Consider the following 6409-nt stretch of genomic DNA (forward strand, 5'->3'; position numbering starts at 1 on the left):
AGGTCCAGGGGATAATTGATTGGCTTGGGGCACAGGACCTGACGAGGTGACCTCTGGAAAACTCATCTGCACTTTCATCTCTCCCTACACTGGTCTCCTCCCACTGATTCATTCTTCCCTCTCCTTTTTTTCCTCCTTCCCTTTGTTAATTTAATATTCCCTTCAACTTCCAAATTATTTCACTTAGCCTGTCCCTCTCTGTTGGACATGCCTGCATGTATACTGGGTATACAGCACTTTAGGAAAACCTGTACTTTCTGTGTACACTTGGGAAGACTTCACTTGACTTGAGAACTTTTTATTGTCCCTCCGCAGGACACTTCTCTTGCAGCAGCAAGTTAGTACAACACATTTAAAGCAACACCATCCAGTAATTAACAGTTATTAAAAGAAAACAAAAATAGAATAAATACAACAACAATTCAACACTGAGGTAGGAATCAGCAATCAGGAATTTTTATTTGTTATTTCAATCCATCCACCTGCGCACATGAAATGAAGTGAAATACTAGTTTCCCCCAGCCCACAGCAGTGCAACACAAAGACAAAGAAACATATCCAACCTACAAGAACACATATATCCAAACTACAAAAAAAACTACAAAAACTACAAAACACATATATCCAACATATCAACAATAAAAAATAAAAAATAAAAAATTCTCTGTCCAAGAGAGCGAACGCCAAGATGACTGCCAGAACTGCCAGTCTGCATGGGCTAGAAGTTAACTTAGCCTGCCCCGCTTCCACATTCTATCAGACCACCCCTCCAGGCAGGGCCATGGTCCCTGGGCCCACCAGATGCAATACACCAAGCTCTCCCAGCCAATCCAATGCCAGCTCCCCCAGCTAGACACCCCGACACACCTTCCCACACTTCACACGACGACACCAAAAACACAGTCAACGCTAGGCGAGGCCGTCACCAGACCTCCCTCAGTGTTATCGGAACTGCTGGTCTGCATGAGCTAGCAGTTATCTTAGCCTGCCCCGCTTCCGCATCCTGTCAGACCTCCCTCAGTGTTATCGGAACTGCTGGTCTGCATGAACTAGCAGTTATCTTAGCCTGCCCCGCTTCCGCATCCTGTCAGACTGCCCTCGGTGTTTCCTCTTCGGGCGCAGCTCCAGGCAGGGCCGTGGTCCCTGGGCACACAGGACACAGCAGACCAGGCTCCCCCAGATGATCCAGTGCTAGCTCTTCCAGCCAGACACCCCCGACACACCTCCCCGCACTCTACATGACAACACCAAAAACACAGTCAATGCTAGGCAAGGCCACTGCCAAACTGCCCTCGGAGTTATCGGAACTGCTGATCTGCATGGGCTAGTAGTTATCTTAGCCTGCCCCGCTTCCGCATCCTGTCAGACTGCCCTCGGTGTTTCCTCTTCAGGCGCAGCTCCAGGCAAGGGCGTAGTCCCTGGGTCAAAAGGACGCAGCAGACCAGGCTCCACCAGCCAATCCAGTGCCAGCTCTCCCAGCCATCAAACGAAGAAACAAACGTAGATGCAGACATGGACAAAGGCACTGCATGGATGGTACTGGGTGAGGCCACAGCAAACGTAAATTCGCACTGCCGTCTTCCCACACTGGTACTGGGTAAGGTCGCTGCAAACGTGAATTCGCACCGCCATCTTCTGAAACCAGAAGCTGTGTCTCACATCCATCAGATATAGCAAGTGCAGCGCAAATGTGTGGCTGACAGCCTTGTGCAACTTAACAGGGAAACTAATTAAGTATTGTGCAGACAGAGCGAGAAAATTGCACAAGATATTTTGATTTTTTTTTTTATTTTGATTTTGAGATACCTTATTGATCCCCATAGGGAAATTATGCTCTGCATTTAACCCATCCTAGCTGTGTAGCTAGGAGCAATGGGCAGCCGCCATGCAGAACCCGGTGACCAACTCCAGTTCTTCTTTCCATGCCTCGGTCAAGGGCACAGACAGGAGTATTAACCCTAACATGCATGTCTTTTTGATGGTGGGGGAAACCGGAGCACCCAGAGAAAACCCACCGCAGACACAGGGAGAACATGCAAACTCCACACAGAGGATGACCCCCAAGGTTGGACAACCCTGGGGTTTGAACCCAAGACCGTCTTGCTGTGAGGCGACAGGACTAACCACTGCACCACCAGCACATATAAGGGAGATTTTATATCTGTTGCTCTCTAATTTTAAATTCAACTGAAATTCCTCATTTAGAGGATGGTTTAGACTGCCCATAATGCACCTGGCTGGTTTCACAACATTTTGCAACCCTTGCTTGTTTCGCACATGTAGAAACCAAACAAACCAAGCAACTAAGGAGAAGGTGAGCACTGATTCAATAAAAATATATTTAAAGTCTTTTTAACTTTAACCATGTCAGATCCATGATCTCTTTGATTTCAAATGTGGATTTCACCTGGAAGGAAGCTGTAGTTGTAGATGAATTTTAAATGGAAAAATGCTCAAAATCAGAGTGACCAACTAGGAAGAGAATAAAGTAGCATGTGTATTTTTCAAAAGCTCACATAAATGAGTGTTTCGGGTCTTCCATGGTAACATATGCAACCAATGCATGTGTATGCGAGGTGCATGTGCAACCACACATGCATGCACTTAAGTATTGGAGTGCATGTTGCAGATGTTCACAGTGCCATGACAGTTCAGTGCCCCAGGCAATATAGTGAGCATATGTCGGTCAGAGCCCTGATACACTCCTGCTACACATTGCATGGCATTATGAATACACAATGACAACATGACTACATCTCTCCCACATGTCCCCTTAAGGGACACACACAGAAACACAGATATAAATGTAGTGACTAAGACTGCAAACAAAAATGGCAAAACATCACCACTGATCATCACCGACTGGGAAACATTAGTTATTTTTGCCCAGATAAGCCGATGACCGAATGAACTCTGGGGCACAGTGCATCCCCTACCTCGTACAAGGGTATACACCAGTAATCATAAACAAGAGTCAGTTTGAGCTTCAGATTTGGTTCATTGGTGAGTTACTGTTTGGTTTCAATGCAGGGCAGGGCAGTGCCGTGGCGAGCGGCAGCTGGAGTAAGACAAACACACAGGAACACAGACAGCTTGGTAGTAAATAGAGTATGATGGGAAGCTATGAACAGATTTTTCCTAATAATTACAAATACAAACACAGACATTTTTTTTTTGGAGGGGGGATTTCCCCCTTTTTTTCACCCCAATTGTATCTGGCTAATTACCCTACTCTTCTGAGCTGTCCCGGTCGCTGCTCCACCCATCTGGGGAGGGCTGCAGACTTCCACATGCCTCCTCCAATACATGTGGAGTCACCAGCCGCTTCTTTTCACCTGACAGTGAGGAGTTTCGCCAGGGGGATGTAGCGCGTGGGACGATCACGCTATTCCCCCAGTTCCCCCTACCCCCGAACAGGCACCCCGATGACCAGAGAAGGCGCTAGTGCATCAACCAGGACACATACCCACATTCGGCTTCCCACCCGCAGACACAGCCAATTTTGTCTGTAGGGGCACCCGACCAAGCCAGAGGTAACACGGGGAGTCGAACCGGCGAACCCCGTGTTGGTAGGCATTGGAATAGACCACCATGCGTCACCTGGACACCCACAGACATTTTCAAACGGAAGAGGTTTACCCACTCAGTCTCCATTTAGGATGAAAGTGCTGATATTTTTTTGGTAGTGGACTAAGTTGTAAAAAGGTTGATTATAGCATAAATGTTTTAGAGTAATTTCAACTATAAAAAAACAACAATACAACTGCAACATTTTGGTGTTGCATTTGTTGTGCCTACCAGATTTGGAAGCTATTATCAACCTCTTATGACAAGAGCGAGGTAGCATGGAAAATGGCCTGGCTCTCCATCAAGAAAGACAAAGCAGCCTCGACAATGTTTCCGGTGCAATTGTGGTGTATGATGCTCTTTTTCTGACTAAAACCTTGAAAAACAATCACAGGGCAGCGGCCGGTGGGGCCTGTGAACACAGAACACTGTCGGACAAATCATTTAATGTTGTGCTCAGTACTAAAAGGCAGTGAGGGAGTAATGGGTAATTTTCGTTTCAAATTATCTAACAGACAAAAGGAGTCATGTCACTTCGTTTAATAACGGAGGCTTTTTAGAAAGAGGCTATGGGGTTGGAGAAACGCATACACAGGTACGCATGCACACAACTGACCAAACGTGCACGCACACGCACATTCCCCGTTGTGGTAGAAGTGTACACAAAGGGAAATCAAGCAGACAAATCTCGCCTGTGGTGAGAAGGCACTCAGCATCAAGACACAAACTGATAACTAATGAGGACCACAGAGAGAGACAGGAGGGAGAGAGAGAGAGCGAGAGAGCGAGAGAGAGAGTCTGTGTGCGTGTGCATGTACATGTGTATGTGCATGTGTGTGCACTTGCTAACAACATTCCACTCATCCTCGGCAGTGATGGGTTTGCAGGCCGTGTTGCAGACACAAGGCAGCTTGTATTTTAAAGGGTAATGTTTCAGTTTCAGCACAGTTTCAGCTTGTTTCCCCTAGTTTATAATGATTTGGGGGTTGCAGAGCAAGGTGGGAGGAGGTGGTGCATCTCCCTTCTGACTCCCGACAGTTATCTTTTTTTAGTTTCTGCCCACTGATGTGAGACTAACCTTGAACTATCTATTTCTACACCCCCAGTATGAGTGAGGCCGGCAGTTCAGTGGGAGGGGGGTTCTTTTTTCTCTTTTTTGTATCTTTCCCCCCTTTTTCCCCCCAGTTGTATCTGGCCAATTACCCCACTCTACCGAGCCGTCCCGGTTGCTGCTTCACACCCTCTGCTGATCCAGGGAGGGCTGCAGACTACCACATGCCTCCTCCGATACATGTGGAGTCGCCTGACAGTGAGGAGTTTCGCCAGGGGGATGGAGCGTGTGGGAGGATCACGCTATTCCCCCCCGAACAGGCGCCCCAACCGACCAGAAGAGGCGCTAGTGCAGCAACCAGGACACATATCCACATCCGGCTTCCCACCCATAGACACAGCCAACTATGTCTGTAGGGACGCCCAACCAAGCCGGAGGTAACACGAGGATTCGAACTGGCAATCCCCGTGTTGGTAGGCAATGGAATAGACCACTATGCTACCCGGAGGCCCCGGGGGGGATTTCAACAAAAAAACAAGTGGTTCAATTTTTTTTTCATTAAAAGTGGCTTGAATAAAGTTGTTTTGGCAAGTGTTTAAATTATGTCCCGTATTGTTAGGTTTCAATAGAAGGAAGGCGAACGGCACGTGATTTAGGGTTTAACTACACTTAAAATGTCCATGGACTATGATGAACATTTAGAATAGTTGAATCCCTAATAAAGTATACTTCAGTCTGTCAGATGTTGAGTTTGATGTGTATATGCTTTTGATACTTCACTCATAAATGTTTTCTTTAAGACATTTTGTTTGAATGATTTAAAATTGCTTCAATTTGTGTCTGGTGAAAAGTAACAGGGGGGGGGGGTGAGCCTTCTGTCATTATAATTACATGTGATTTGGACCAATAACTGGCACATCAGTGCATCATTTAATGAAGGTCTGAAACTTTCTTTGTCCACTATTATCCATTTTTTACTTTCCAATCAGCCTCAGCCATCATATTTATACTGACCAAAGCTTGACTTTTCATTTATCTCTCTCTCTATCCATCTTCACATCCACACCCCCCCGTATTCATATCCCATCTACCCTCCCTCCCGTCCGTTTTCCCATTTCATTTCACTTTAACCAGCAGCTCCCCCATCATTTCATCATCTCCCTGTCTCGTATTCATATAACCTAGCACCCCCCACACCCAAGTGTCGATCTGTTCATTTCTCGCCTCTCTCTCTTACAAATCACAACCCCACCTTTCTTAGCACCCCCCCCCCCCACACACACACACACACACTCCCTTCCTTCTGCTGCTGTCTTTCTTGGCCCACTTTCAAGAGGAACAATGGAGACAATGGGCAGTCTAGCCCCGTGGGGAGTGCAGACCCCAGGCCAGTTGAAGTATCAAAAGACCACTGCTCACTACACCCCACTGAGACCAAGTGTGTGTGTCATAGAGAGAGAAAGAGAGAGAGAGAGAGAGAGAGAGAGAGAGAGAGAGAGAGAGAGAGAGAGAGAGAGAGAGAGAGAGAGAGAGAGAGAGAGAGAGAGAGAGAGAGAGAGAGAGATGGAACCACCACTGTCCATCTGCTGAGGTGGGGTGGGGACGGGGTTGGACAGGGGGAGGGATTGTGTTGTAGATGGTGACAGACTGCAAAGAATGAGAGTGAGGAGAAGATGTGTCTGGGGGTTGTCGTATGTTTGTTTATGTGTGAGTGCATGTCCTCCACTGGTGACAGACCGCATTTTCCCTCTCTTTTTTCTCTTTCACTTCTCTCATTGTTGCACACGGAGC

This window comes from Lampris incognitus, chromosome 2 (genome assembly GCF_029633865.1).
Source record: "Lampris incognitus isolate fLamInc1 chromosome 2, fLamInc1.hap2, whole genome shotgun sequence".
Taxonomy (NCBI): domain Eukaryota; kingdom Metazoa; phylum Chordata; class Actinopteri; order Lampriformes; family Lampridae; genus Lampris; species Lampris incognitus.